Genomic DNA, 21,991 nt, shown 5'->3' with positions numbered 1-21,991 from the left:
GTTATAGGCCTGAGGAGCAGGGACGGTGAGAGGCTTCACCAGAGACAGAGTGGGGAGCAGAACAGGCTGACTGATGAAGTACACTGCTGAGGGGAGCAGCGGGTGGGTCAGGAGAGGTCTGCCACGCCATGTGGTCACCTCTGGGGTGAACTCATGCTGAAGTGGCTTTAGCTTTTTAGCGCAGGACTTTGACCCACTGTGCCACCAGGGAGGGCCCAGATGGTCACTTTTCATTCAAAATACGGGATGACGACATCTGTGCTGTTCCTTTCGCTGGTTCGCACGGCCCACCTGTCGTTGGCTCCTGTGAATATTCATTCATTCATAAGCCTGTTGGTGGGCCTGATGCTGTGTATACTGCACAGGTCACAGAATCAGATTCATCGGGGAGGTGGCTACAATTTGCAAACTGAAATATTATGCAGAGTTGAAGCGAAGGTAAGTCCAGGAGTCAGGCGGAGACCTGGCTGGTCGTGGTCAGTATGGTTCCTCCATCCAATTCCTGACAGAAGCGTCTGTTACCCAAATGAATGACTGAATGTCTCCAGCATGGGAAAGCACGCCTGCCCTCACCTGGTAGCTTAGGGCACTGTGCGTGCACTGTGTGGTATCGAGGCTGTGCCAGCTGGCAGTTGCAAGGTCATGCGGTGTGATGAAGTGAATCTATGCAATCTGGCTTCAGATCCCCCCCTTTCCCACTAACCCCCTGGATCGTCAGACCCCCACAGGGGATGCTCCTCTAGTGCCCTCCCACCCTGTGCGGCCGGGTCGGGGCACATCTCACGGCTCCGTACTGGGCGTCTGCTTGTGCCCGGTTCCTTGGTGCAGTCATCACTCATACCCAGGGTAAGTTGTGGTCCCTGAGAACTGAGGTTTTCAGCATTATGAAGCTCTGTGAGAATGGCATTATGAGAACGGCAGAAGAGCAAGTTGTTCCCAGGAATAATGTGAGGTGTGCTGTACTCCCCAGGGTAAGGAAGGCAGCCTCAAAAAATGGTTGGGGGGACAGGTAACATTTTTTTTTGAAGATTTATTTATTTGTGCATACAGAACTGGGGTACAGGCCAGAGGCTCAGGGGCGGCGAGAGGCTTCACCAGAGACAGAGTGGAGAGCAGAACAGGCAGGTCAGATCAATGAAGTACACTGCTGAAGGGAGCAGCAGACGGGTCAGGAGAGGTCTGTCACGCCATGTGGTCACCTCCGTGGCAGGCGGGAATCGAACTCATGCGGAAGTGGCTTTAGCTTCTTAGTGCTGTGCTTTAACCCGCTGTGCCACCAGGGAGGGCCGGGACAGGTAACATTTTTAAGTAATCACAGAGACTCCGTCCTGCTCTGGGCCTCTGTCAGTTTGCAGCGTGGTTCTTGCTGTGGGCAGGTGGAATGGGCAGGACACCCTGAGACCCTCTGATAGGCCCCCCACCCGGACATGGGAGCTGGGGCGTCCGAGTGGCCCTCATTCAGAGTCTCCAAGACTGACAGATGTTAAGCATCTGGGAAGTGACGAGACCAATGTCCAGAGAGTGAGTAGGCTGAGGTGGGAGTCACAGTTAAGGGGTGCTGCCGTGGAGATGGTGACATGGTGATGAGATGAGGCTGGTCTCAGGCAGAAGAGTGTCGTCCAGCTTCATTAAAAGGGTGTCCAGAGTCCTGGGAAGCTCCCTCTTTTGGGGCCTGGGACACTGAGCTCTGGGATGTGGGAAAGCGTTTAGGAGAAAATGTCAAGGTTAATGAGATGAGATGAAGCCAGGGTGGGGTGACAGGGCCTGGCAGAAATGACAGTAATATCAGGGTTTCGAGGGCAGCCGGCGTTTCAAAGGATCACATCTATCACCTTTGTAACTCTGGGTCAACTGTAACCAATTTTTGCATAAACTAGCACATATTAATGAAGAATAGGAGATACAGAGCTATGGAAGATACAGGTTTAGAGTCCACACTCTTGATATTTACCAGCTGCATGACCTTCAATGAGTTCTTTACCCTCTCTGTGCTTTAGGTGAAAATTGGCAAAAAAAAAAAAAAAAAAAAAACCCAACCCACTTTGCAGGTATATGGTAGAGACTCAGTGAGATAATTGTGGAAAGTACTTTGCACCTTTCCTGTTTCCTGAGAAGTACAATGTTAGCGTCATCATCATCATCATGGTCTCATGTGCCCTTGTACTTTAAAAATGTGCAGAAGTTCTTACCCAGCCCCACCTGCTGATGCTGGGGCAATGCTGGCTGTACATTCACAGCAAGGCAGAGCTTGCTCTTCTCCCTCCCCTGCCTGATTGGGCCTCTGATATCCTGTCTGCCAGCAAAGTGGCTGCCTGACCAGTAGGCATCAGTTTTGTGCATGGGCAAGGCTGGGAGCTGGGGCATGGTGGGGCACACTGTGGAGGGATGTGGGGCCTGGGGGGAAGGACTTAGAAGAGTACTGTGCTCTCCGCATCTCCTGGAGGTCTGTGTGGGACCCAGGAGACTTGGTGTGAAGCAACTCAGAGGAGAGAGACAAAGACCTGAGGCCGCTGTGACGAGGGTCACCAGCAGGCCCTGAGTTGGCCAGAGGAAGAGAGCAGGGACTTCTGGGAGGGGCGTCCTGGGTGTTAGAGAATTCTTCAGACCCAAAATATAGACTAGAGCCCAGATTAGCAACACCAGGAGAATTTCAAAAGAAAGCCCCAAATTGGATGGAGACTAAATAGCCCTTGCAGCCTTTCAGAGAGTCAACAGACAGAGACTGGACGGGAGGCAGAGTGTAGCTCAGACACTGAAGCTGTGGCGTGAGATCTGTCTGCTATGATGAACTGGACCCTGCTGGGTTCTGGGACCAGCCCCTCGGTCCTACCTGGGACTTCTAACTTGGCAGTAAAGTCTCCTACACACGAAAACCTGCAGCCTTGTGGCTGACCCTAACTGAGCCCCTCCTGTGTGCCTGGGCCAGTACAGAGCTCTCCGCCTTGAGGGATGACCACCCAGAACCCTAGAGAGAGCAGAAGTGGAGCTCCGAAATGTTTGCAAAGCCACGAGTAAAACACCTCTCGTATTCTTGCACCTCAATTCTTGTTCCGTAGGGAACAAGGAAATTCCTGGATGAACTGCTTTCTGGCTCTTCCAGCTGTTTGCAGAAAGACCCATTTGTAAAATGCCATGGGCAAAGTCAGAGCATCATTTGCTCTTCTCTTGTCAGCACCCCGTGTTGGACCCCCTCCTTAGGAGATGCTCAGTGAATGTTCTATAGACGATCGATCAGGATCACTCCTGAGTGATTGGGTTTTCTCGTGTTCTCTGCTTCCCCTTTGGTTTCTGACACCTCCCAGCTCCCACCCCCAAGGTTGCTCTGACTCTTGCCTGATGATGAAACCACTGTTTGTAGACGAGTAAATAGACACCATCTGCCTGCTCACAGCAGCTGTGACATCAGAGGCTATAACCCCAAACCCATACCTGCCCCCAGTTTGCTTCTGAAGCTGGCTGGGCTGAGGCTTGTGCTCTGCCTTGGGCTCCATAGGCAATATCCAGAGGGCTTGAGACACATAACCATGGGCAGAACACCTACCTCCTTCCCTTCCTACTTTGACCTCGCCAACATCCTCCCAGGACCCTCCCTGTCCCAAAATAGCCATTTACTGGCTGCAATGGCTACATCCTGCTTCTGTACACTGTTTGCCAGGGGGAGGGATGGGCCCTCAGGTCTGGGGTGGGATGCCAAAGGCTGGACCTCACTAAAAGGGCCACAGCAGTGAGACGCTCAGAGGAATAAATGTGGGCTTTTGGCAAAGCGCACAGCCTTGTGGGACAGGAGAAGGGCCTGGAGAACAGAGATACAGAGCATGAGACTTCCTAGGCCACTTAAGAAGAGGACAGAGATCAGAGAAACTCTCCCATGCTGGCCCTGTTCTTAGTAACAAATGAGCAGCAGGACAATATAGGCCCCGACCTGGCAAGGAAGCAGCTACTTCAGACCCGCCACCCTGGGCCTGGGTGGGGCTGGGCCATGTCAGGTTCTGGCAGGGGCTGGCAGGGCGGGGGATGGTATGAGCTTGCACACGTCAGGGGAGCCATGAGCTGAGCTGCTGAAGCCGATCATGTCCCTGGGCTCCCTCTGTGTGCAGGATCCCAGTGTCAGGCATTAGCCCCAGACCCCAGGCTAGGGCTGCAGTAGCTGGCCAAGGCGGGGATCTGGTCAGGTTCGTGCCTTGGTGCTGAGGCAGCTCTGGCACAGAAGCTGATGACAGGGAGAGGGGCTGCCTTCAGCCAGGCTAGAGGGAGTGGTCACAGGCATCTTGAGGCTTGAAGTGAGCTGATGAGAGGTGTGACATGCAGCAGATCCCAGAGAAGCTTGAGACTCCCAGAAAGTGTCACTGAGGAGGTGACCTGGAGGTTGGTCATATAAACAAGGACGTAGCTGGGAAGGTGTAGAGTTAAGGTATGTAGCTGCCACCATAACAACAGCCCCCCAACAAGGCAGACAGTAGATGTCTTCCTCGTGGGCCAGGGGACAGTGGTTTAGGGCAAGGGGGTGACTGTGCCATCTCTGGGCAGCTGCATTGTTGTCACTGTCCCCTGCACATGAAAAAAGCACCAATAAAAAAGGAGAAGAGGCCCTGGGGCCTGTATGCCTAAATCCTTCAAAGCACATCCCTTCCTCTGACACACATCCCTTCTGCATATGTCCTGGGCCAGCACTTAGTGTCACGGTTGCCCCCAGGTCCAGAGGAGGCAGTGTGTTTTGCTGGGGGTCATGCCAGATACACATTCATTACTGTGGGAGGTGGGAGAATAACCATACAGAAGTTAAGCATTGGCACAGATATGGACAGAGGTCTGAGAGTGAGGAAAGGGGAGTATGTTTGGAATGGCAAGCAGTTGGAGGAAGCTGGGACATAGAAGTGGTAATGGAAGTGAGGGTTAGAAAAGATAGCCAAAGGCCAGGCTTCAGAGTTCCTGTTCTCTGTTCAGTGGGAGACAAAGTTTCCATCATCATGGCATTTGATTGGTAATGACTGCTTGGAGGGCTAGTCTGAGTCAGATTCTGAGGCTGCATCCAGGTTCAGCAGATGTGGCTATCGCTTAATGATGTCTGCCTTGGGTGCAGGTATGGCGGGAAGCAGTGTTTGTGTTTAGGGTTTGTTACCCACAGGACATGATGTGGCATCAGAAAAGGCTGGGAAGTACAGATGTAACCCGTTCTAATATGTATCCTAGAGTAATAACTAGCAGTGATGTGGGGGATACCTTAGAGGGGAGAGAAACCCTTTCCAGTAACAAAAATCTGTGGTTCTGTGAATAGGGCTTTACTTTCTCATGCACTGCTTTTTTATATTCAAATTGGAATTGCCTCTCCAGGCTTGGTTATTTTCCATAGTTGGTAAGAGCTGGTGCCCACCCACTCTGAAGCATTATCTTTGTCTGGCACCAAATTTTGTCTGGCGCCAAAATTTTCCCACAATAGCTTCTTGACATTTACATGAGAAGAGCTGTGTCCAGAGGTTCAGTCCCTCACTGGGTCCCTCTCACTTCCTCTGGGCTGCAACAGAAGAGACCCAGCCCCCCCATTTCTTTGTGGTTCTCCTCATTGTAGACTCAGTTGACCTGTAAAAGAGAGAATTCAGACTAACGTATCACTTGGTGCCATCACTGAAGAAAATTTGATGGGCTGATATGACTTGAAGGAGAACATTAAATTAAAAAAAAAAATACTATCTTCAGTAAATTCTTGTGACAGGTAAACCCCAATGTGAAATGAGTTGCCTGATTGTGGATCCTCACCTGCGCACTTAAAAGGGACTTATAATGAGCATCAATTGCAAGCACACATGAAGAGGTTAATAAAGGGTTTGCTTACAAAAAGGGGAATTGAAGAAAGGAATAGCTCAGGAAGAAAGAGAGGGAGATAAGTTCGTGAACGTGTCTTACCAGTTCTGCTGAGCTGGAACCCCAATAGCACACTGAAAGCCCACAAAAAAACCAAGGGCCCCGCAGTTCCACATGTCTGCTTGTCCACCAAATCTGGCTGCTTAACTGCACCCTCAGTTCCCAGCATCCTCCCTTCAGTGGTGATGAACTATGGCTTTTGAAGCTGTTGATGTCTTGGATCTTTTTGGTCTGGGATGGAGATGGGGTCCAGAAAAGCTATTTTCTGGAGTTTGTTCATAACCTCCTTTCTCCCCAACACCCTGAAACCTGCCATACATGTAAATAATTGAGAGGTTTGTTCATGACCTCCTTTCTGCCCAACACCCTGAAACCTGCCATACATGTAAATAATTGAGAGGTAGGTTCTGTGTAATTCTTGGCTCTTCCTAAAAGCACATCCCAGAGGGCCAGCCTGGGAAGGCCCTCCCGTTCCTCCTGTTCAATTCAGACTCTCCCTTGTTTGGCTTCACCCAGAGGAATGGGCTTCAGGTGCTGTCGCAGCTTTCCCCCCTTCTCCTGGGCCCCTACTGCCTCCCCTTCACAGACCTGTGTCATGGCCCACTTGGTCTCCCAGATACCCAGAGCTCTAACCCATAACAGCCACGTGGTGCTTCCTCCCTTACCCACTGCACTCCATCAGTTGTGGGTTCTGTCGATTCCACCACTCCTCTGCCCAAAGTTGTGCGCCTTTCACGTCAACAGAATCGAGCCCCTCACCCGCCCTGCCCATAGCTCATGCACATTCACTCACGCTGTCCTCTTAGCTTTGTTCTGTCCCTGCCTGATGAAGGCCACCCTGGCCATGGCCTTGTCCATTAGCTTTGTTATTTGATGAGTAATTTCACATAGTACCTGGTATAGCTCAATGTATACTCCAGGCAAAGTCACCTACTGGGACAAGTAATTTGTCTTCAAATGAGAAGTAAAAACAGACCAAGACGTGCACACCTGCAAAGTTTTCTCCTTGGTCATTAACCATTTGATTTAGATTCTGCAGGCACTTGACGGAAAGCTCTGTCTCAGATTCTTACACAGTGAGAAGAGCCTAGTAGGTCTGTGGTCAGGAGAACCTTCCCTGCCCATAAACCACACGGGGCAGCTCAGGGCATGTGATTACTGTGGTTACCGCCAGTGTCTCCCCCTCACCTGGTCCTCCCCATCATTGCTAATGGTGGGAATTAGTGCCCTCCCCACACTGGCGGGCACTTAGCCTGGACCCTGAGAGTCAGCCTGGAGGCTACCTTTCCCTTCACATCCCACTGATCATTAAGCCCACACACCCCACCCCACCATCTCCCTCCGGGGAGGGCCCCCAGTGTTACCTGGTTCAGGCTGCCTCCATCTCTCACCTAATTCACTGGAGTGACCCTTTACTGCTTCCTCCATCCCTTTCTCTCAGATGCCAGAAGGATCTTTTTAAAGTTAGTGTGCCACTCTGGTTGAAGCACTTCAGTGCTTTCTAGCACTCTTAAGATAAAACCCAGCCACCCCCACCCACTCTCCTGCTCCCCCCCTCACTCCCCCAGCCTCACCTGGGACCGCTGTCTCTTCTGCAAACACCTTAGACTCCCTGGGGTGCCACTGCTGCTGGTTGCCTGGGGGCTCTGGGAGCAGGCAGGCTATAGGTAAGGGGTGCTGTGCTTTAGAAGTCAGACAGACCCTGAGCTCCCAAGGCACTTTCTGTACCCCCATTACCCCATTTTTGGCAACCTACTGGCCCCAGAAGGAACTGGCTGTGACCTGGGGGGGGCCTCTGGATATAAGGAAGCCCCCAGCCATTGGGGGAAGAGGGTCAGGGAGCCAGCATGGGGAGGTCCCATGTGAACGCCCCCATTTGTCCTGGCAATCACCCCTGCTCTCAGGGCCATCCATTCTGTGTTTTAGAGATGCCTGGGGAATTCTCTAAAATTAATTTCTACTCCATTTCCTCCGCAAAGCACTTCCAGATCTCCTGCCCTCCTGGACAAGGCTGATAATGTGTTTCTCCTAGATCGGCTCTGATAACCCCCCGGGTGGTCGCTGGATTTGTACAGAAATAAAAATAAGGAAATGGAAGGTTCCGGAAAGGCAGAGTGCTGCAGCCAGAAAGCCCAGGTCTGGGAATCAGTCCCTGGCCCGGAGGGAATCCAAGCAGAATTCCATACCTCCCTTTAGAACACGGTTGTCTTAGCTGAAAAGACAGGTGAAGGAGGTTGGGGACCCTCTGGTCTGGGGTCTGGTAACATGGAATGGCCCCCAGCATAGCAGCCCCCTCCTGGCACATCCAGGGAAACATTCAAAAGGGGCCCCGAGGAGGAAGGGATGTGCAATGTGAAAAAACGGAAAAGAGACCCTCCCTGGTGGCGCAGCGGGTTAAAACACTGCACTAAGAATCGAAAGCCACTTCCACATGAGTTCGATCCCGCCTGCCCCGGAGGTGACCACATGGCGTGGCAGACCTCTCCTGACCCGCCCGCTGCTCCCCTCAGCAGTGTAATTCGTAGATCTACCGGTTCTGCTTCCCACTATGTCTCTGGTGAAGCCTCTCGCCGCCCCTGAGCCGCTGGCCTGTACCCCAGTTCTGTATGCACAAATAAATAAATCTTTAAAAAAAAAACAAACGGAAAAGAAAAGAAAACCTAAATATTTGTCAGTGTCAGAGTGGAAACACGTTGTGGGATAATAAATTATGGTATTTTCATCAGTGAAATACCATACACAGTGAGCAGAGATGAGCTTGGCCTCCAGACCAAGCAATACCACAGACAAATCTCATCCTGTTGAGGGAAAAACTGCAAGCAAATATTTACAATATAAGTAATTTCTGTAAAGTTAAAGATATAAACAATACCTCCCCCATTGCTCGTGGATTGAGGTTCTGGGGGCGCTGGCTATATTGGTAGCTATGAGACTGGGTTGTGGGTGTGTCAGGTTCATTCTATTTTTTGGGAAACAATGCTATTGAAATATAATTTACATATACACAAATTCAGCTGTCTAAATAGTATAATTTGATGGTTTCTAAAGGATTCCTAAAGTTGTGCAACAATCACTGTAATCAATTTTAAAATTATTTCATCACCCCATTTCCCACAGTGCCAAGCAACTACTCCCCTACTTTCAATTTCTACGGTTTTAGCAGAATATTTTAAAGATGCAGCCACACTGTCGCATGTATCAGCACTTTATTCTTTTTTAATTGCTGAATAATACATTATATTGATACCTCTTTGTCTAAAATATTTCAAGATAAGTTTTTCCTATCGTGAGTGTGATTAGAGGACATTGTTGGCTTAAAGGATGTTGGAGGAAGCTTTCGGGCCTGGCTTTGTGACTAATTGGCATTTGCCATCAGCAAGGATGTGTCCTGCCTTGAACCTTAGCTCCTGTGGCTGGGGGAGCTCCAGTCACCTCTGGGTTGGTGGCAATAATCAGCTTTGCCAGAACCCACGTCTGGGAGGCCAAAGCCTGCTTGGCAGGGCTCCAACACTGTGGTGCTGACTGTTTCCTTGCGCCTCCTCTGTGGGTCAAACTACAAGAGTACCCTACAAAAGAGATCTACAAGAGGGGGAGAAATTAGATTCACCCACATCCACTTATTTTTTTTTTTTAAGATTTATTTATTTGTGCATACAGAACTGGGGTACAGGCCAGAAGCTCAGGGGCGGCGAGAGTCTTCACCAGAGACAGAGTAGGGAGCAGAACAGGCAGATGGACGAAGTACACTGCTGAGGGGAGCAGCGGGCGGGTCAGGAGAGGTCTGCCGCGCCATGTGGTCACCTCCGGGGCAGGCGGGAATCGAACTCATGCGGAAGCGGCTTTAGATTCTCAGTGCTGTGCTTTGACCCGCTGTGCCAACAGGGAGGGAGGGCCCCACATCCACTTATTTAGTTGGAAGGTAGACTGCTGAGTGCTGTGTGGACCCTACAGGAAGGGTTAATTACATGTGTGGTGTTTGGCTCCTAGAAGGGGATGTTGAGGCCACTGCTAGCAGTTGGGGCCAGAGGCATAGAATCTAATTTAGGAGCAAAGACTTGCCCCCTCTTCACTCTGCTGTCTTCAGCCATTGCCTGGAGCGGGGAATGCTGGGTCAGTGGAACTTCCCTTAAGTGTTGTGTTCTTGCTCCTGTCCTTGTGGAATGAGGTGATCACTGCACTCTGCCTGAGAGGGGAATGAGCCATCTTTGTGGAAGCTGTTGGTGGGGGGCGGGGGTGGGGGGACTCTCGAATGTACAGGAACTACAAAGAACCAGGCGCAACTGTCTGGCTGGGTGGGTTTGCAGTAAACAGCAGCATGACTGTGCTCTTTTCTCAAAGAGGCCAGCAGAGGGGAATGGGACAAAGAATAGGTCAATTCCCACCTCCAACTCCATTACTCCAATCCAGCAAAGGCATGACAGGGACCAAGAGCCAGATTTCTGGGCTGCTGTGTACATCTGAGGACTCCAGGCTGCTCATGGGCTAGCTCCATCAGCAGCGGCCTTGACCTACTATGGGTTAACAGCTGCAGCGGGCCTTGAGTCCACTGCCAAGAAGATGCAAGTGAATCAGACACAGCCCGTCCAATCCAGGCTTAGTTAAACGCTAGATATACGCAGCACTTTTAGAAAATGCAATAGAAGGTATGATTCCTTTTGAAGGGAACAATTGGGGAAGGCTTCATGGAAGAAGTAGCATTTGACACAGGCCTTGAAAGCCAAGGGAGAGTTAAGTATGAATGTGTATAAGGACTTGGGATTCGGTTTTTAGATTTCTAAATTATATCTCTTCCAAACTCTATCTTCATGGCCTATAGCATTTTAAATTGTTCAGCTTCCTTAGTAAACCAGGAAATATATAAGATAATAAGTGTATTTTCATTGACTATATTGGTATAGATTTTATTTTATTGATGATTACATTTGTTTATTTAGCATATGAAATTCTCAATGTCAGCTCAAACATGATTGATGAGTGAATTTAGTATATATTAGTGAGAAAAAAATTATGGGTATGATTTTCTATAATTTAGTTTTATAAATGTTCTTGTTTAAACCTTTGAATTGATTTAAACAATTTTTTAAAAAATATTTATTTATTTATGCGTATGGAATTGGAGTGCAGGCGAGCGGTTCTGGGACAGTGAGAGGATTCACGAGAGACAGAGTGGGGAGCAGAACAAGCAGATCAACAAAGTACACAGCTGAGGGGAGCAGCGGGTGACACAGGATAGATCTGCAGTGCTATGTGGGTCACCTCAGAACTCGCAATGAAGCAGCTGAGGCTCTCTTGCAGTGCTGTGCTGTGCTTTAACCCCTTGTATCATCAGGAAAGACCCTGAATTGCATTTTTTTAAACCATTTTTATTAGGATCTAACTTACGTGTTTAAGGTGGACAACAAAACGATTTGATATGTTTTAAAAATATTACTTTAATATATATTTAGCTAACTTCCATCTCCTCACGAAGGTCCTAGGTTTTCTTTCTTGTGATGAGAACTTTCAACATCTATTCTGTTAAAACTTTTAGAATATAACACCATGTTGGGTTTATTTTTTTGAAAAACAAAAACTAAGACAGCAGAACCAAAACACTTTCCACCACTCCTATTAGCCTCTTCACCTCTGGAATTTCAGTTTGCTTATCAATGTCTACTAGTTTTTATTTTGGTTTTCTGCCAACTTCATATAATGGACCCATCGATGCTGCCCTCTGTTCTTCCTTCTAGAGCCACGCAGTCTCCCACTCCCTCACTGGCTGCCCTACCCCCATCACGATTGAGCCAACCTCTCTCCTCATTTGCAGCCTGGAAGCTTCCAGTTCTGTCCTCAAGGCAGCTTGCATGGTCTCTGACAGCAGCTGCCGAGAGAGCCCACGTTGCACCTTGCACACCTCACTTCCTCCCTGGTTAAGACTCTCATTGTTGCCTTTTCCAGATAAACACCTCAAAGCTCAGAAGTACTTTGCTCAAGGATACAGGGATAGAAAGTGGCAGGGTTGGGACTGGAAATCAGCTCCAAAACATGAGAAGATACAGCCTTCATATATCCTGCAGCCACCAAAATGGAGCCCAGGGGAGCACAGCATGTAAACAAGGACTTGGCAGTGGCTGCAGTCTTGCCCAGAGAGGTAGACCAGCAGGCTGCAGGACTTTGATTAATAGTGCTGCCAAGAACAGGTATTGAGGACTGACTCTGCCAACTACTGTTGTAAGCGCCCCACCACACTGTCTCATTGATCCCCCAGAATTACTTTACAGGACAATGGTATTATCGCCAATGTACATAGGAGAAAGCAACTTGATACCCAAAAAGACTATAGAATGTGACCAAAGTTACAGAGCTAGTGTGGGCTGGAGCCAGAATTATTTGAACCCAAGCCGTCTAACTGGGAAAAAAACCTGGTCCACGCCCCCCCCTCTGTCTCACTCACTCACACAGTTTTTGAGCACTGTCCTCACCAAGGGACCAGGCGAAGGCAGGTAGGTACTCTGCCTGGAGTCTGGGGTCCCCTCCACTGGGATCCCAGCTTCTGCATCCTGGGCCACAAGCAAGTTGGGGACAAAGGTAGGGTCATTGGTCAAGAACCACAGTACTGATAGTGTCCACACCGGACACTGGTGTTTGACCCTGCGTCACCCTCCCCAGGGTTCAGGAGAAACTCTATAACCCTGCCCCACCAAGCTCCTTGAGGGAGAAGCAGGCCCTCCAGTGCAGAGGGGAGCTGGCGCTGCATGTGCGGGTGTGGCAGGCAGGGCTTAGGGGGCACAGCAAGCAGGAGAGGGCAGAGGGGATTATAAATGGGCCGGACCCTCCAGGAGCTGGGCGGCAGCAGGGCCAGCATGGGGCCTGTCCATTCCTTCCAGCTCACTTCACAACCTCGTTTTCAGCCCGACGCGTCTTCCCACCCCCACCCTCCAGCCTCGCCATCTGTCTGTGTGGCAGGTATGCCAGCCAGGCAAGGCATTGTGGGAATGTCTCTGATGGGGCGGGGCACGGCAGAAGGAGACAGGCTGTAGGTGGTTGGTCTGGTGCAGGCAGGCGCTCCGCGGGCCAGTGGACAACTGGGGCGACTCCTGGAGGCCGGAGTGAGTGTGGAGCAGGGGCAGAGAGGGCTCCTGCTGTGTGGGCCTGCTGCTCCAGCCGTCCCAAGTGGAGAGGAAATGACGTGAGCTGTTCCGATTTAGGGCCTGAGGAAAATGCCCAGGGGCGCAGTTCCCGACATAGCTGCATGAGTGGTCACAGCCTGACAAACCCGTGGGGGAGGAGGGCAGGCCCACCAGGGGCAGAGTGGCCTTGTCCTCCTAGAATGAAGAACATCCCTCGTGCTTCTGAAGGGTCAGGACTTAGTGGTGGTCTCACCCATGAGTCACGCTGGTGTTGGTTCCGACTGGCCGTCCTCTGCGTGGTTCTAGTTCCAAAAGCTTGACAACATCGGCCCTGGCTGCATCCTCTGGTGATTGGCACTCGGAGGCCTTGACAGGTGCAGGATGTTCTGTTTTTACCTCAGGAGCTGGGGACGAGCGAGGGGTAGATGATTCACTGGACTGGATGTGCACTAACCCTGAGAGGGTGGTTGTTGTTTTAATCTCTAATAAGTTATTGTTTTGAAGTCCTGGGCCCTCCTAGAATTGCAAGCGTTCTGGAACCTGACTTTCCTTTCTGATGATTTCAGCTGTCTGCACCACCCACATAGCCCCTTATGCTGTACAGATTCAGCTCACCCCCATCCCTCTGCCCCACCCCAGCCCCCTGTTTCTTCTCTACCAACCTTGACATGGGAAATTCTCTTTAACTCTGGAAGAATCCAGCTCCCACGGTGGCCGTTATAATACTGGCATGGCCAGTGTAGCTGAGGCAGAAACAGGAGAGCAAGCTAGCATCAAGGAGGGAAATGGGGAGCTTCTTAGCTGCAGGGCAATATTGTCCTGATTCTGGATCCTGGTCAAACATGGAGGAGGGAGTGTCTGTCCTCTCAAGGCTACAGGGACCCAGGAGAGCACATATCTGCCCCCCCCAGCTGCCAATCCAGACCACCACAGGGAGGTCAGAGGTCATCTTGGGCAGTATGCACAGTGGCAAATCTTGTCTTCGAAGGGACTCTCACATGAAGTTCAATGTATATTTCATGTAAATATAAGAGCCCAGACCTGCGAGTGGGGTTCAGGACACGGTAGGGGTCACGGGTCCGTCTGGTGACCCTCAAGGCTGCCCCGAGCACCAGGAGCAGGGTGAAAAGCCCACTGATGTCCTCAAACATGTTCATTTTGCACTTGGGGAAGAGGAGGGCACTTGCCTTCAACTGCATGGCCAGATGAGGGTGCAGGCATTCTCACTCTGCTTGGGCTCTTTCCAACACCTCTTGTCCCAAATGGGCCCCCTGGTCCACTGATAGAGTCACTGGGAGGCAGGAGTCTTGTGCAAACTGAGGCAAGGGGTCAAGCAGCCCAGTGGCTAGTGTCCGCCAGGACCACAGTTCCCTGATGCGTCCTGAGGCCAAGAGCTCCAGCCAAGCTGGGTATCTGGTTCCGGATTCATCTGATCATTGCACAGCCCGTTCTTCCTGACAAAATAAAAGATGCTGCCATGGCCCTCACACTGATTGGGTCCTGAAGCTACCGCCCACTACACAACTATTCCTAGAGATGAAGTCAGATCCAGTCTTCTCGACTCTCCCCCAGAAGAATGTTTGCACTCACCCTTCTCCTTGATTCCATGGAGGGCTGGGTATTCCCTTGAGAGTTAGAAATTGGCCTTGCCTTTCACTTCTCTACCTCTTCACTGTCCCTTTTGTGGGGTTGACACTTAAGGCAGTAGGAGCAAGTTTCTGTAGAATAACAGACAGAAAGAAAAAAGGTAAAAAAGAAAGAAAGGAGAGGAAGAGTGGGAGGCAGGAGGAGAGAACAGGGAGGGAGAGAGGGAGGGGGAGGGAGAGAGGGAGGGGAGAGGGAGAGAGGGAGGGGAGAGGGAGAGAGGGAGGGGAGAGGGAGAGAGGGAGGGGAGAGGGAGAGAAGGAGGGGAGAGGGAGAGAGGGAGGAGGGGTCTTAGAAGCATCTTCAGGTTAGGTGACCTTTTAGTTTATTCATTCAATGTAGGCAGGCACCATGCTAGACTCCAGAGGTGTAAGGACCCATCTGAGAGAGAGATCTTACCCTCCCAGAGTTCACATCTCATGTAAGAGACAATCAGTACATAGAGAAGTATGTGAGAGATTATCTACTGAGTGTTATGATGAAAAGAAAGCATAGGACATATTTTCTGTAGACCCTGGCAAGAGTCAGTGATATTTGAATTGATGGTGTTTAGGCAAGGCTTCCATGAGAAAGGAATATTTACATTGACAAGATCCAGCCAGTTGCATGAAGAATTACCAAATTATTGAGAACTATAAAAGTCGGCAGATTCAGCCTGACATAGAATAAAGCACTATAAAAGTATCTATTAAATAAAATGATTAAATGGGAAGATGTGGAATGATCCGTCTGCTCGATCAGCAGGAACAGAGTGCACAAAGGCCCTGAGGTGGAGATTAATTTCGTATGCCTGAAGAAGAGAAAGAAGTTCAGAGTGACCTGGTGGAATAAAAGACAGGGAAAGAATTCTTGGGGCCAGCCTTCGGTGCCTTGGGAGGGTTGTAAATTTTCCCCATGGTGAATCAGACCCACACTCAAGGGTCCTGGAGGTGGTAGGGGTTGGATTACAGAGGTCAGGTAGAAAGGCAGAGAGAGGAGACCCTGTGGCGGGTGTCTGGGTGAACGACAATGGTGACGAGGAGAGGGGTAAATGGAAGTGACGCTGGCAGTCTTTGCTGCCAGAGATTGGGGGGAGGTGGGTGAGATCAAAACAGCTAAGGCTGGGCTGGGGTTGGTGCAGAGATAGAGAACAGTTTCAGCTGGGTGGGGGCAGGTTTCCTGAAGGGATGGGACAGAATAAGAAGAGGCATTGAAGGAGCCTGGTGCTTGGGAGCCCTGGTATTTAGAGGCCCTCAGCTATGGCTTCTGTTTGCTGGAATAAGAAAGCAGTTGAATGGCCTAGTTTCACTTCTAGCTCATCAGCTTAGACACAAAGAAGGCCCTGGTGGGGGGTGGTGGGAGACGGACAGCCTGTCTCATGGTTTTGGCAATAAAGCTTGCTGTCTGTATGATACAAAGGCCCCCAGAGTCCCAGATGTCCTGAGCTCCCCTTCCTACCACGGCAGCTCCTGGTACATTTCCTTCTCCACTGACTCCCGAGATACCAGGATGATGGGCCCCCTTTGAAACTTGAGCTAGGTAAGTTTAGGACAAATTAACGGGAGCTCTATTTCTTACAAGCACCTCGTTACCCTTGAGGTGGTCCAGGCTGGGAATGTCATTGGATCCCAACGGGACCTGGGGGAATAGAACAAAATGAAAGGCCCCAGATGACTCCTGAGAGGAAACCTGGGATTTGTGTGATCTTTCAGCTGACATCATGGAGGAAACGAGCCCCTTGAGGTTTCTGCTGGTAGCTGAGTTTGAGCCTTCCTAACCCAGCCCTGTATCCCGATCCCATAGGGCTCATACCCCCAGGGCTCCCGAGCTGGGGGGAGGTCCAGACTCTTCCCTGTTCAGTCCTCTCCTTTTACCCAGGAAGACACGCCCCCGTCATCTTTCTGCCAGAAACTCCTACCCCCTCCCTAAGTGGCATCGTGTCTCACAATAAAGTCTAATCCTGGCCTGTCTGGCTCCACCACTCCCGCCTCAGGGCGCGTGCGTGACAGGACAGTCTTCCTAGGTCTCTTCCTGCCAAGCCTTTGTCCCTGCTCCACTCTCTGACAGAAACACCCTTTCTCTAGATCACTCATCCCCCAAATTGGACCTTCATTGTTATCTCAGCCCCATCCCCACCAAATCACTCTACTAGAAACTTCCTCATAGTTGGTGGGACCTCTGAGCAAACCCTTATCCTGCTGTGTCATCACCTCCTGTTTACATGTCTATTTGCCCTTCAGACCACCAGCCCTGTCCCTTCCCAGCACTAAACCTGGAGTAGATACTCTACAAATCATCTTCCGAGGCATCAGACTCAGGGAAGGGAACTTCCCTGTGCTATCTCACAATCGCATCCATCCACCATCCATGCACCCATCATGCATACTTTCAGTATGCATTATTCAGCAAACATTTTATGCTAAGCTTTTGGTAGGAACCCATATGCTAGGGTCGCATGAGTGAGCAGAACATGACTCTTATTCCACAGAACTGATCGTTTACTGAAGGAGGCGGCTTCCATTGATTGCACAAGCGAATGTACCACAGGGTTTCTTGAAAAACAAGACAAAAGTCAGAAAAACTTAGGGCTAGGCAGGTCCAGGAAGTCTCCCCTGATGAAGTGACCCTTGAGGTCTTAGAAGTTGATGAGGCAGAGAGGAGAGAAAGAATATTCCAAGTCAAGGGCACAGCATGTGCAAGAAGCGGTGAAAATGAGGAGCTAGAGGAATTGCTGTGTGGCCAGGGTGAGGAGTAAGAGAAGAGAATGGCAGGAGATGCGGTTCCAAAAGTCTTTTTTTTTTTTTAAAGATTCATTTATTTGTGTATACTGACTTCTAGACAGTCTAGGCATCCTCACACCCAACCCCTGTGCCATGTGCACATTCCAGAACCCCAACCCCCACCCAGGCCACTAAATCACTAAGGACTACCACCCTGAAGCTGTCATCCACCCAGAACAGTCGGACACTAGTGTTTCCGCACGCGGAACACTGGCTCTCCACGACACCATGGTCCTCACTGCACCCTGTCTCCAGCAACAGGACAGGCTGTGGGGGCTCAGATGTTAACCCCATGTGCTGCCAAGGTCTTGCGCTTAGCCTTGCCCCAGCGCACCACACCTGCCGCGTGAGGCCGCACAGTAGCAGCATTTACGTGGGAACAGAGGCCCATATCCCTCAGGCCCACACAGGGCATGGGTGCCAGGACCAAGCAAGGTGTGAGTCCCCTAGGCTCTAGGATCACAGTAAGCAAACTGTTCATGTTGTCCCGCTGCAGAGCCTGCGACCGAAGGCCCCTGCCAGGCAATCACAGCTCATGGGGCATCAGTGCTGAGGAGCTAGACGTGCGTCATCTCCTCCAGGGGCCGCTGCCACAGCAGCAAAGGGGGCCCAGGGAGGCCAGTGTCTTACACAGGTCAGTCAGGCTCCACAAACTGTCAAAGAATTTAGCTGGTGCTTTAATGGGCTGGTCCTGGGGCTGGTATGGTGATGCTCTTCCCCAAATGCCCCCCAAGTCTGGTCTTAGGGCTGGATAATCTCAGTGCAGGTCCTGTCTCGATCACTTGCCAGCTTATGGGCTCTTGAGCCAGTTGCCAACCCTCTTGGGTCTTTCTTCGTGTCCCTGCAATGTCCACTGTGTAAGTTACTTAGAGTCTAAAATGCAGTGCCTGGGTCTTCACAACCATATTTCACCATGTGGCTAGTGGAGATTATACTGGTCCACACCGATATAGAACATTCCAGTAGTGCACAATGGTCTATTGCACGGCTTTGATCTTTAAAACAAAGGTCGTGATAAGAGTCATTACATAGATGGTGATGAGTGTTAAGGGAGAGAATGATGTCGACCAACCTAGTAAAAGTGGTGACAGGGTTAGTGACAGTGCTCAGCGCCATGTACCTTTCCAGCGGAAGAGGTGCTGTTGTCGAATAAAAAGCTAGTTATCAGATTCCAGTCACACAGAGGCGACTTTTCTTAAGTAGTTTGTTAGTGAGGGCCACCAGGGGACCACATTGTATTAACATCTGAGATGTAACTAGTTTACATGGCTCTCTGTCCCTGGGCTTCCTTATCTGCCAAATAGGACATCTGGTTGGATGATACCCACAGTCCTCTCCAAACGGTACCTTCTAGTTTGTTCCATGGAAACCTAAGACCTTCTCTGGAGGCCTTCTCCTAGGAGGCCTCTCCAGATTCCCAGAACTTCTGTCTTGTGGTGGCCAGGCATCCTCAGGGGGTGGAGAAGTCACAGATGAGGCCGTAGGGACCTGAGTTGGGAAAGCTGTGGCCTATACAGAAGGGGGCATCACCCAGGACTGTGGGGGCTCTGGCATCCTCTGAGACACCTCTAATTTAGTGCTCCCCATCCTTCTCAGTTGTCCCAAAGTCCAGAACAATGCCCCCATTTCAAGTCCCCTCTGTCCCAGAGGATCTGTGGGAAATGGGTAGCTGGCCTCCTTCCCAGGCTCCTGACACAGTGAGCACCTGCCCCATGGCTGAGTGCTCTCCTGGTCAGCCCTCAGGTCCTAGCCGACCCTTGGCATCCAACCCCCACCCTAGGTTTGAGGCCTAGCACAGTGCCTGGCTCATAGAAGGCCCTTGGCACGTGATGAATGACTCAGCTGAGGTGACAAAGGTCTTTCCCCCTCAGCATACATGTCCTGCTCAACTCCGTGAAGACTCGGGCATTAGAGGGTGAGGGCACATGTTTATCCCAAGGTCCCTAAAGGCCACATGCACTCTGTGGAGGAGGGGGCTGGTGGCCCCTACAGGTCAGAAGGTGTGATCAAGAAGAGAGAGAGCCCCAAGTCGCTGCACCTTTGCAGAACTCAGTTTCTCTCCCTCTAATGTGGCCTGTTCTTAGAACCTCAGACTTCTGGGTTTTCTTCTTGAAATGTTCTGCTCTCTTCCAAGATACTTTCTCCCCTAGCTTTCCTCGGGCCTTTCTTTATATTCATCCTGGCTACCTCCCATCAGTGTTGGGGTTCCTTGAATCCACACTTGCATTCTAAACCTTCTACCCAGTTACCTCATTCGCACCGATGATTTTCATTTACATGGAGTTTTCAAATTACAGGTCACAACCTATCAGGTCATGAAATCAATTTAGTGGACAGTGACCGTCATTTTATTTTAATTAAATGAAATCCAATAAATAAAGAAAAATAATAAGTATATTGCACAAAATAAAGGAACTACTCTTTCATGTAGCCTTTTCCTTTCATGGCTATGTCCCAGATTGTGATTTCTTCTGTGAAGTCAGTCAAAATTTGGAGAGCCAGACTTAGGTCCTGCTCCTTCCCAAATCTTCACCCCCTTGTTCTTCCCTGCACCCTGGATCTGATGCCCGTGTCTCCTAAGATCATCCACCAGTGGGCCAAGTCGCTCCAAAACTCAGTGTCCCATTTTCCTTTTGAAGGGCTGATTCCCTTTGCATCCCCAGCCTCAGGGACAAGCAGCCTTCTCCATGCAGTACCAAGACAGGAAACCTGAGAATCTGCGCCTCCTCCCTCCCCTCATCCCTCAGCCCACCAGGCACCACGTCCTGGGGCCTCAGCCTGCTGGGCTTCCCCCAAGTCTGTCTAGTCCTCGCACCGACCACGCGTGACCCTTACTAAAACTCCTCTGTCTGCACTGTGCACCCAATCACTTTGCATCCCAAGACGACAAACCCAGTCAAGACCTCCCTTACTGAAGACAATGGATCACCCTGGGATGCTTCCAAGTTCTTACTCTTCTCTGCCTTGCCTGTCTCTATTCCAGTCTTCCAGCCACACCAACCTAAGACATCCCTCATCCACCAACCTGCCCCACCCTTTCCTCCCCCTCTGCCTGCCCACCCTCCCCAGCAGGCAGCAGCTCTGTCACCAAACCTGAAAAACCTTTCCTTCCTCCTATAGCTCTACCCCTGATCAGAATCTCCAGAGGGCCTAGAAGTCTGCACACAGTAAAGCCTTCCAAGCAACCCTTTCCCACTGGGTTCGGAAAGCCAGGCACCTGGATGTTTCTTTTTGGCACATCTCTTTCCCCCACTGGATGTTGAGTTCCTGGGGCAGGGACAGGATTTCCCTAGTGCCTGGGGCAGGGCCTGGCACAGAGCTGGTGCCTGGGCAGTTCTCAATGAACCATTCCTGGACATGGCCCCGTTCCCATGCCCCCCCTCCCCGCTCCTTCCAACCCGTGCTGGAAATAACCTTTATGAAGGCTTTAGCTAGTGGTTTGTGATCTCTCTGGAGACGGTTCACGTTCCCTTGGGCACCCAGGAACCTGGGTGAAAAGTCTAAGCCTTGGTGGCCAGAAGCTGGGGGGTGGCCCCAGGACAGGGAGTCTGGGTGAGGAGGGGGCCTAGAAAGACTGGACCAGGGCTGGGGGAGAGTGTCCTGGTTCCTAATCAACAGGAAGGGCCTTCTTCCTCCAGGATCACTTTTCAGCCCAGCTGCTTGGACATAACCTGAGCTGGGGTTAGGTTGGCGGGGGAGGGGCGACGACTGACAGAAGGGTTGATGGGGAGACCAGAGTCTGGACAGATAGCCGCCTGGCCCTGCAGGCCCGCTGGACTCCAGCACACCCCCAGTGCAGGGGGAAGGTCTGCAGGGAGGAGGTTCAGCTGGTGAGCACATAGCGCCCTCCTCTCCCCTCCCCCAGCCCTTTCTTCCCCCTTCTGCTCTCTCCAAGCTCAGGGACATTCAATCCTTCCTTTGATGGACAGCCAAGAAAAGACTTCTTCCACATCCTAAATTTGTTAGCACCAGCTAATCATCTTAACCTTCCTCCCTCCAGCTTTCCCCACAGGAGCTTTCTTAAAGACACAGGGCACTTTTTCAATTCTCAATGTGGCGCCCCAGGAGGCACCAAATCCCCAGCCCCTGGAGGTCCCCTCTCTATGCCAAGGCTGTAGCGAAAGCTGGTATGCAGGCTTTTGGGGGTGGGGGCAGCAGCTGCAGCTCTGCTGCTTAGAAGCCTGGGCTCCCCTCCATCATTCCTAGCTGGGGCTTCCCAATGGGAGCCTGGTTGGTCCTCCCTCAAGGGCTCCCTGCTCGGGGTGGGGGGGGAGGGGAAGGGCTCTCCAACAGGGAAGCTGGCCAAATCCCAGATGGAGGGAGCAACTGAATCCCCTTGCTTGGACACTGCTCCTTACTCCCCTCCTGGCGCTCATCTCCTCTCAGACCCCCCTCCCCTCACCTCTTCCTCCTCCTCAAGGCAGCCAGGCACTGCAGGCCACCAAGCGCCATGCTGGGGACCATCCCATGAGATTCAGGGCTATAGTGTGGCCCCAGCTCGGACTCAAGAGCGGCTAACCAGGATGCCACCCAGTCTCCAATGCACACACCTCTGCTCTGTTCACACCACCCAGTCTCCAATGCACACACCTCTGCTCTGTTCACGCCACCCAGTCTCCA

General features: G+C 51.1%; 1 protein-coding gene across 3 annotated transcripts in view; it reads left to right on the top strand.

Moving 5' to 3' along the window:
• Positions 1 to 21,991, top strand: part of COL13A1 (collagen, type XIII, alpha 1) — a 142,341-nt gene that overhangs the window by 17,767 nt on the left and 102,583 nt on the right. The window lies entirely within an intron of this gene.

The sequence above is a fragment of the Condylura cristata genome, unplaced genomic scaffold, assembly GCF_000260355.1.
Source record: "Condylura cristata isolate star-nosed mole 26May11 unplaced genomic scaffold, ConCri1.0 scaffold00011, whole genome shotgun sequence".
Classification (NCBI taxonomy): Eukaryota; Metazoa; Chordata; class Mammalia; order Eulipotyphla; family Talpidae; genus Condylura; species Condylura cristata.
This window is presented reverse-complemented; position numbering and strand designations above follow the sequence as displayed.